General features: G+C 41.6%; 1 pseudogene; it reads left to right on the top strand.

Annotated features, from left to right (window-relative positions):
* The first annotated feature begins 1,546 nt into the window (after window positions 1–1,546).
* On the top strand, window positions 1,547–1,666 carry LOC115063935 (annotated as a pseudogene).
* The last annotated feature ends 8,579 nt before the right edge of the window (window positions 1,667–10,245 follow it).

Here is a 10,245-nt window from a genome sequence, read left to right as displayed (position 1 = left end):
ATGTATGTATGTATGTATGTATGTATGTATGCATGTATGTATGTATGTATGTATGTGTATGTCTGACTTCTTTTACCCAGTATAATTATTTTCAGATTCATCTATGTCATCTAGCTCTGTGTATATAATAAGACATTTACTTTATAGTTACTGGCATTTACAAATATAAATTTCTGATTGTTTACTGCTTATATGTAGAAACAGTTTCATAATGTCTACTCATCTTTAATCTTTCAGTTTTATAAACTTCCTTCTTGGTTCTAGGATTCTGTAGTTGAATTGGATGGTCTATGTAAAAGATGATGCTGTCTGAGAATAAAGACCATGATGACCTGGCTTTGATCCCTGGAACCCACATGGTGGAAGGAGAGAAGAGAGTCCTGCATGTTGTTCTCTCAGACATGCATGTATGTACCCAGATGCACACATCACAAAATAAATCAGTCGGGGCTGGAGAGAAGGCCCTGATGTAGGCGCACTTGCTGCTCCTCCAGACCCTGGTTTGGCTTCCAGTATCGTAGCAGACAGTCCATAACTCCTGCTCTGGGGCATCTGTTGCCCCTGGCTGCCATGGGTTCCCACACTTGTGTGCACATACTCACATACACATAGTGAATGGCATTTTTTGAAGGATTGGGGCATGTGGCCTTGTTGGAGGAAGTGTGTCACAGGAGATGGACCTAGAGGTTTCAGTAACACAAGCCAGGCCCAATGGCTCTCTCTTCCTGCTGCCTGTAGATCTGGATGTAGGACTCTCAGCTCCTTCTCCAGCACCATGTCTTCCTGTGTGCTACCATGCTTTCTGCCATGATGACAACGAACTAAATTTCAGAACCTATAAACGAGCCCCAGTTAAATGCCTTCCTTTATAATATAGAGGTGCCATCATGGTGTCTCTTCACAGTAATGGAAACCCTAACACACACACACATATACTAATTAAAACTAATAAAAAAGTAATCTTAAAAATAAATAAATGTTAAGATAAAACAGGAAAATAAGGTTTTTTTAAAAGTATCTCACTGCAGTCATTCCAACCTGCAGTTATTTTTGTGAGAAACTTTTAACTACAACTTTAATTTAAAAATATTTATTTTATTTATATGAGTATACTGTAGCTGTCTTCAGATACACACCAGAAGAGGGCATCAGATCCCATTACAGATGGTTGTGAGACACTATGTGGTTTTTGGGAATTGAACTCAGGACCTCTGGAAGAGCAGTCAGTGCTCTTAACTGCTAAGCCATCTCTGCAGCCCCAAATTTAATGTTTTTAGTATATATAATTCTATTTGAGTTATCTGGGTTTTTTGGTTTATTTATTTATTGATTTATTTATTTATTTTGGTTTTGTTTGTTTGTTTGAGACAGGGTTTCTTTGTGTAGCCTTGGCTGTCTTGGAACTCACTCTGTAGACCAGGCTGGCCTTGAACTCACAGAGATCAGCCTGCCTCTACCTTCCGTGTGCTGGGATTAACCGTGTTCACCACCACCACTCTGCTTATCTGTTATTTGCATAAATCTTTTAGATTTAAAAAATATTGTTCCTGCCCCTAGAAGCACTGCAAGTGTGGCTGTTGTGTTACATGTGTGTCAGTAGGTGGCAGAGGAGAGGCCCTATCTATGCTCAGTGTGAACATCTTAATGATTAGTATAGCCTAACATTTCCTGAAAAAAAAAAAAGTGAGCTTGAGATGACTTGGTCAGGGAGCTAGCCTGAGATGACCACCAGTCTACCAGTCAGGTGCTGTGCAGGTCCAGACACAGGGCTGGGATTGAGCCAGAGACTAGAAGAACCTTGCCTGGGACCTCTGGGCCTGTACAGGAGTGAGCATGAGTCAGAAGACCCTCCCATGGTGCCTCTCAGGCAGGCCCTGGCAAGGAGCAAGCTGAGATGACCAGTAGTAGACTGGTGCCATGGGCCTGGATAGAAAGTTATCCTGAGATGACCACCAGCCTGACACCTTGCAGGCCTTGGGAGCAGACCATGCCCAAGATGACCCCAGCCTAGTGCCATAATGCATGAGCAAGGTCCCAACACCTCTCCTGAGAAAACCCCAGGCACTCAGAGACCCTGGCACCACCAGAGGAGCAAGTGAGTGGTGGAGAAGCAGTTGAGAAAGAGAAACAGAAGGATGTGGGCACAATGAAGAGAGGTTGAACTGGAGACTCTCAAGGGTAGTGAAGGAACAGCCTGATGTGAGTAGCCAGTGATGCCACCTGGAACCAAGATGGGGTCCTGGCCTGTGCTGCCACTGGGGCCACATCTGGTCCTTGGCCCTGCAGCAGCAGGGGTCTGCTACCACCAATGACTGGGCTGTTGCCCCTGGTATAGGATAGGGGATCCCCATGGACACGCTGATGTCTGAGGGCCGTGCGGAACTCACCTCACCCCTCACCTGGGCATCACAGGAAAGATGGCCCTGGGGATGTGAGAGTAGGAGAGCTGACCCTGTCCCTAGCCTCTCCCAGTACTCAGGAGAGTGGGTCCCCACACAATGCAGGAATTGCAGGTGAGCCAGCCCAGAGAATATGACTGTGGGAGAACATGGCCCTCCCATGTGGGGGCATGGACAAGGGAGAGATCCCCTCTTCCCTCTTACCCCCTCACCACCTGTGGCAGGTTGGAGAGCTGCTCCTGGGGTCTTGAGAGTAGGACAGCTGGCCCTGCCCCTCACTGGCTAAGGCATCTGGGAGAGCAGGCTCTGCACCTTTCCAGGGCAGCACAGTAGAGCTGGCCCTGGATGTGGGGGTTGTAGGTCAGCAGATGCCAAGGGTGTGAGCACAGGAGATCTGGCCTTGTCTCTTGTTTCTGTATGGTGGTGCAGTTGTGTCTTCCCATATATGGCAAGCAGGAGAGCTAGCCTGGGGTCATGAGAGTGGGAGAACTGGCCATGTCTCTCACTGGCTGCAACACTTGGGCGAGCAGGCCCTGCACCTCACCTGGGCAGCAGGGTAGAGCTGGGCCTGGGTGTGAGAGTTGCCAGTGAGCTTGCTCTAATGGTGACCAGTTCAGATAATCTCTCAGGCCCAGATCCAGGGCTTTGAATTGCACCCCCCCCCAATCTATCCCATTGATGAACTGGTGGGGTATATGGAGGAGCTGATCCTATGACATCTCCATGACACAGGGAAACTACAGAGGAGTCCTAGTAAGGTTCCAGTATTGATAGAGTATCAGAAGTCAGAGGCCTCATACCAGACCAATGAGTCATTGCAATAAATGTTCTCAAGCAAAGATGTGTGGACAAAAGGGTATGCTGTTGCATACACTGTGACACTCCAGCCTCCAAGGTGCAAGGGTGGAGGGCAGATACAAGGGGAGAGGGAGATGAATGGGATTGGGGTGTGTGATGTAGAATTCACAAAGAACCAATAAAAAGTTTTTTAAAAAATGTTATTGTCGGGCTGGTGAGATGGCTCAGTGCTTAAGAGCACCCGACTGCTCTCCCGAAGGTCCAGAGTTCGAATCCCAGCAACCACATGGTGGCTCATAACCATCCNTAACAAGATCTGACGCCCTCTTCTGGAGTGTCTGAAGACAGCTACAGTGTACTTACATATAATAAATAAATAAATCTTTAAAAAAAAAAAAATGTTATTGTCAAGTAGTGTTGTTATATCCCTTTAATACCAGCATTTGGTGGGTAGAGGCAGGTGAATTTCTGAGTTCAAAGACAGTCTGGTCTATAGAACAAGTTCCAAGACAGGCAGGTCTACACAGAGAACCCTTGTCTTGAAAAACAAACAAACAAACATGTTATTGATTTATTATTTTATGCATATGAGTATTTTGTATGCATGTGTGTATTGCAGCATGTGTGTTTCTGGTACCCATGGAAACCTGAAGAAAGCAGATCCCCTGAGACCAGAGTTACAGATGTTGTGAGCCACTATGTGGGCGCTGGGAATCCCACCTGGGTCCTCTGCAAGAGCAATAGTGTCTTAACTACTGAACATTCTCTCAGCCCCTTGAGTACATTTCTCATCAGTTCAGTCTTTGCAAGAATTTGTCCATTACATCTTCTCTTTTTTTTTAATGCTGTTTCTTTATTATGTTTTAATATATATGAAAGCCATATTTCCTCTTTTATTCTTGGTATTTGTTGTTTTTTATGTTATCCAACTATAGTTTTATACATTTTATTGATGTTCTCAAATAATCAGCTCTTGTTTCACTAATTTTTTTCTGTATTGTTTTTCTGTTTTGTTGATTTCTATGCTGACTTTTGTTTTCTTCTTTTAATATAATTAGCACTATTTTTCCCCCTAGTTTTGTAAGGTTGAACCTAAGGTTAGTCTTCTTTCTTAAGTAGTGTTTTCATGGACTATAGAGTTGGCACAGCAATTAAGAGCAAATGTTGCTTTTCCAGGGGACACAAATTTGGTTCCTAGCACCCATATCAGGTGTCTCAAACCCCTTCTGACTGCAGCTCTGGGGGATACAAGACCCTCTTCTGGCTTTCATTGGCACTTGCATACGTGTGTGTGCGCGCACACACACACACATACACATACATGCACACATGCACAGATACAGAATTTTTTTCAGATTTTTAAAAAAATCTACAAAACAGCATTTTCACAGTATGAAGCTCTCTTTAATATTAGTTTTACTTTGATTACACAGGCCTTGATATGTTTCTGTTTCCATTTTCATTCAGTTAAAAACTATGGGTTATTTAAAAGCAAGTTACTTATTTTCCAAATATTTGGAGATTTTTTTTTTCTGGAGATCATTGTTATTAATTGCTAAGTTAAATACACTGTGGTTAGAGAATACTCGTTGACTGGTTTGACTCCTTTTTAAAATTCTTACTTTATATTACTGAATGGCTTGTCTTTGCAAATGTCCCATGCGTTCTGCTTTTGGGTAAAGCCATTTCTCCATGTCAGCTAGGACAGTTTAATTGATAGCACTGCTCAGTTCTGTTCTTGTTTGTTTTAAAGTTACATTTACTGCTTTCCTCTTGACTGCCCTATCAGGAAGAGATGGAAAAGGGGGAAGGCTTGAATCTTTTAAGTGCAATTATGGATTTGTCTGCCTTCAGTTCTACCCACTTCTGTTCATGTAACTTTTGCCACTAAATGTCCAATGGCTAGAATTACTTGTCCTGAGACTTGATGCTCAAGGGTGGGATACCAAGGGTGTCTTAGTCAGGGTTTCTATTCCTGTACAAACGTCATGACCAGGAAGCAAGTTGGGGAGGAAAGGGTTTATTCGGCTTACACTTTCATGTTGTTGTTCATCACCAAAATCAGGACTGGAACTCAAGCAGGTCAGGAAGCAGGAGCTGATGCAGAAGCCATGGAGGGATGTTCTTTACTGGCTTGCTTCCCCTGACTTGCTCAGCCTGTTTTCTCATAGAACTCAAGACTACCAGCCCAGGGATGGTCCCACCTACAAGGGGCCATCCCTCTTGATCACTAATTGAGAAAATGCCTTACAGCTGGATCTCATGGAGGCATTTCCCCAAGTGAAGCTCCTTTCTCTGTGATAACTCCAGCCTGTGCCAAGTTGACACACAAAACCAGCCAGTACAAAGGGGGACCCCCACCTGCTCAGAGAAGGAGAGGGGGTGAGGGTAAGGATGTGGGAGGGGATGACTAGGAAGGAAGTAGTGAGCAGGATGTAGTGAATAAGTAAAACAAACATAAATAAATAAATAAATACTCCCAAATAAACAACAAAACAAAAAAATTATTTGTCCTTTTGACAAATTGGCCCCATATCATTTTGATGTGATCCTCATCAGCCCGGATGACATTCTTGGCTATGAAATACATTTTATCTGGCACTAGCATAGCCACTCTTGCTTTCTATAGTACTTTCTATAGTACTCTATAGAGGGTTGGCATGACAAATCATTTCCTAACCTTTCACTTTAAAAAAATTTGTTTCTTTATATTTAATGTAAGTTTCAAGAAGGCAAATGCATTTGCTCCCACTGTCATCTGACAATTACTTCCCTTTTAAATATATGTATTTTTATTACTTTCAATTATGCATATATGCCTATGTGTGGATATGTGCACATGAATGGACTTTCCAGGAGAGGTCACAGGGATTGGATCTCCCTAGAGCTGAGTTACAGGCATGAGAGCCATGTGTTGTGAGTGCTGGGAACTGAGCTTGGGTTCTCTACAAGAGCAGTTTGTAGTATTTGCTCCAAAGTACTGAGCCATTTCTCCAGCCTTAAGTTCTGTCTTGTTAACACATATGGTGGTTTTGTAATATCCAAAATAAATTCAAGACTACCCAGTAACTTCCCCCTTCAAAAGGACTTTCGAAACTGTACTAGCAGGACAAGTACAGAGTCAGATAAAAAGTTGGCTGACTAAACAAAAATAGAAACATAGTTTTAACGGTCAAAATTACTAAGCTTCCAAAACAAGATTAACAATTCCCCTGCCCCACCTCACACTAAAAACACAAGGACAGACAAAATAAGAGTCACCCTATACAAACCAACCAATGTCTAAAAAGGTTATTGGCTACACCAATTGAAATAAGCCAAACTACCCTGGTGCCTATATCTGGCCCTTACAAAGGTATAAAAAGTGTGTTCTTTGTTCTGGGTCTCTCCTCCAGCCTGTGTGCTGAGAGGGGGTTCCCCAACATGTTGGATAAGTAAAATCCTCATGCATTTTGCAACGATGGCAGTCTCTGTGGTCTTTGTGTGAGTGAGGGTCTTTTGACAAGCTACAACAGTTTGAATAGGAATGGTCCCCATAGACTCATGTGTTTGAATGCTTGGCTTATAGTGAGTGTCACGAATAGGGTGTGTGGCCTTGTTGGAGTAGGTGTTGTCTTGTTGGAAGAAGTTGTGTCACCGTAGGGGTGGGCTTTGACATCGCATATGCTCAAGCTATACCCAATGGCACACAGTCTCCTGCTGCCTGCAGATCAGGATGTAGAACTCTTGGCTCCTCCATCATCATGTCTGCTTGCACTCTGCTAGGTTTCCATGACGATAATGGACTAAGCCTCTGAAACTGTAAGCCAATCCTAATGAAATGCTTTCTTTTATAAGAGTTGCCGTGGTCATGGTATCTCTTAACAGCAATGGAAACCCAAACTAAGACAACTCACTTACAATCAATGTGATTATTAATGTCATTTGAGTTAATACCTACAAGTTTCCTACTTGTGTTATTATACCATCTGTACTCCCTTAATCCCTGCTTCCTTCCCTCATTTTTTAACTAATTGAGATTTTTGTTTTTATTTGTGGCATTTGGGGTTGAGTCTAAGATTCATGTGTTAAGCAAGTACTCTGCACCAGAACTGAATCTAAACTCACTACAGATTTTTATTGTGTTAAAATATATGCTGTGTTTGTAGCATAAAATTTACAGTCTGCTCATTGTTAGCTGTACAGAACAGTGGATTGCGTGCATTCAACATTATGTAGCTGCCATGCCACCCAAACTCCAGAGCATACTCATTCTTACAGCAGAGTCTGCCTACTCAACAGTGACTTCATTCTTCATTTCTTGATGCCTCTAATTTTTGTGCCTGTTAATTTCTGTATTCTAGATACTGAATATAAATGAAGTCAGATAATATTTGTTCTTTCATGGCTGGCTTATTTCACTTAGCATAATATTTTCATGTTTGGATCATGTTATAGCATATATTAGCATAAACTTCCAGTCATGAACACAGCACATGACAATAAAAAATGGATAATTAATCAAGTAGGGGCCAGTGAGATGGTTTAGCAGGCAAAGGCAACTGCTGCCAAGAGTGATCACCAAGACCCACTTGGTGGAAGAAGAGACCAAGTACCACAAATTGTCCTCTGACCTCCACACAAGTGCTGTGGATGTGCATACCCACACACATATGTGCACACACATGCACACACAACATAAATAGATGAAATGTTAAAAATCTCATTTCTGTTTCTGTCTATTGTGAGTATATAGTATATTTTGTTTATCTGTTCATCTGTTTTAGCTACTACAAACAATTCTGCTGTTCACATATGTGTATAAGTGTATGTACAAGTGAATCCCTGTTGTCAGTTCTATTGGACGTGTCTAGTTGTAAGATCACTGGATCACACTGCAGTTCTATTTCGTTTTTAAAAATGTATGATGCTGGCAACCAAACCCAGGTCTCACACATGTCCGGCAAGTATGCGCTGCAAAGCTGCACTCTGGTTTTGTGGGTAAGTGTTTGAAGAACCAGTCAGAGACACAATGGATGCACCATCTCAGCCATCATGAGTACACAAGGCTCTGTCTTGCCAGCCTTTCTCAAATCTCTTTCCTGTTATTTCAGTAGCCATCATCTCTAGTAAGTAGCTCCTTACTGGCCATTTGCGTGTCTTGTTGGGGAAATAGCCATTCAAGTCTTTAGTTTGAATCTGATTTTTTTTTTAAAAAAATGCTTCCTTCTCCTGTGCCCCTCTCCTATCTCCTCCTCCTTTTTCTCTTTCTCCACAATAGGCTGGCCTAGAACTTAGGACCTTCCCATCGTAGCCTCTAAGTGCTGGAATTACCAGTATGTACAATTTCCGATTTTTAGTCTGGATATATTAATATTGTCAGTTAATGAATTTGAACTATAACTAATTCTGTGTAGTATCTTTTTACATTTTTGATAGTACCTTTCAATGCACAAAACTTTAATTTTGGTTAAGTTCAATTTATCTTTTGTGGATGTGCTTTTAGTATCATATTTAAAATAACCATACTACTAAATTCAAATTCATAAAGATTTCCTCATTTTCTTCTAAGATTTTAATTTTTGAAGTGAGCTATAGGTGTTTTGCCTGTGTGTATGTCCTGGTACCATGTGTGTGCCTGGTGCTCACAGAAGCGACAAGAAAGCTTTGGATCCTTTGGAGCTGTTGTTACAGACAGTTATGATCCACTATATGGGTGCTAGGAATCAAACCTTAGTCCTCTGGTGCTCTCAACTACTGAGTCATCTCTCCAGCCTCCTAAAAATTTAAATTAGTTGAATCATTTTGAAATGTTTTGGGATATTGTATAAGATATATAAATACACAATTCTGAATATGAACTCACAATTCCTAATCACTGTTTAAACGTTCTCTCCCCCATACAGTGGCCTTGTTATCCCTGTTGAACACAGATAACCTTGATTATTGAGAAGGTTTGTTTTGGCCTCCCTATATTACTGTATTAGTTTGTATGTCTGTCTCTTCTTATGTCAGAACCACACACACACTATTTGATTACTGTTAGTTTATAATAAGTTTTGAAACTAGTAAATTTAAATACTTCATCTTTCTTTCTTTCTTTTTTAACATTTAGAATTTATCTGCATGCATATATGTGCTTTCTTTTTTAACATTTAGAATTTATCTGCATGCATATATGTGCCAGTGTAGGTCAGATGAGAATGGTGGATCCCCTGGAACTGGAGTTACAGATTGTTGTTAGCCTTCATGTGACTACTAAGAACACCACCTGGGCCCTCTTTGTTGTGTGACAAATCTTTTCCTTGGGAACAGTAACACATGTCTATTCACCCTAGATAGACTATAGAATGATATCCAAAAATCTATCTTGGTGAACCAATGAGTGTTTTTGTAGTTACTTACAGGAGCATAGGTAAGATGTTACCTAAAGCAGCAGGAATCAAAGACATACATCAGCATAGCCCACTGCAGCGTGGGTGTCAGTTCACAAAAGCCAGGCACCTAGAGCACACCGCACAGCCTGCAGGCATCTCAACAGGCTCCAGAGTATCCCTTCCAGGTGCCTCAGGTAGGCTAAACTTCCAGGCAGTTAGGATGGTGTCTGCTTCTTGCACTGTTGTCTTTGCTGTTCTACTCTACTCTGCTCTTCTGAAAGGGACTATCAGCTTTTAATTGCTTACTTTAGCCGGGAGAGGCCTAGAGAATCTGGTCAGTTTCAGGGACTTCCTGAAGCTTGTTTGGGTTGTTTACCTTCCTGCTTAAGGAGCTTCTGTCAGGATTGAATGTTTCAATCTCCAAGGAAAATGTTACACAACATTCTTTTTAACCTCAAAGTGATATCTCCAGCCAACTCCTGAACTTTGTTTAGAATTTTCAGGGTACCTTAAAATCCATATTCATAAAGGGAAGGAGTTGGATGTGAATATGATCAAAATACATTATATGAAATTCTCAAAGAATTAATAAAGATATTTTTTAAAATCCATATACATTTTATTTTGATTGGTTGATAACTTATGTGAGCTGTGCCACCGGTGGGCTAGTAGTCCTGGGAGCTATAAGAAAG

This window comes from Mus pahari, chromosome 4, assembly GCF_900095145.1.
Source record: "Mus pahari chromosome 4, PAHARI_EIJ_v1.1, whole genome shotgun sequence".
Lineage (NCBI taxonomy): Eukaryota > Metazoa > Chordata > Mammalia > Rodentia > Muridae > Mus > Mus pahari.
This window is presented reverse-complemented; position numbering and strand designations above follow the sequence as displayed.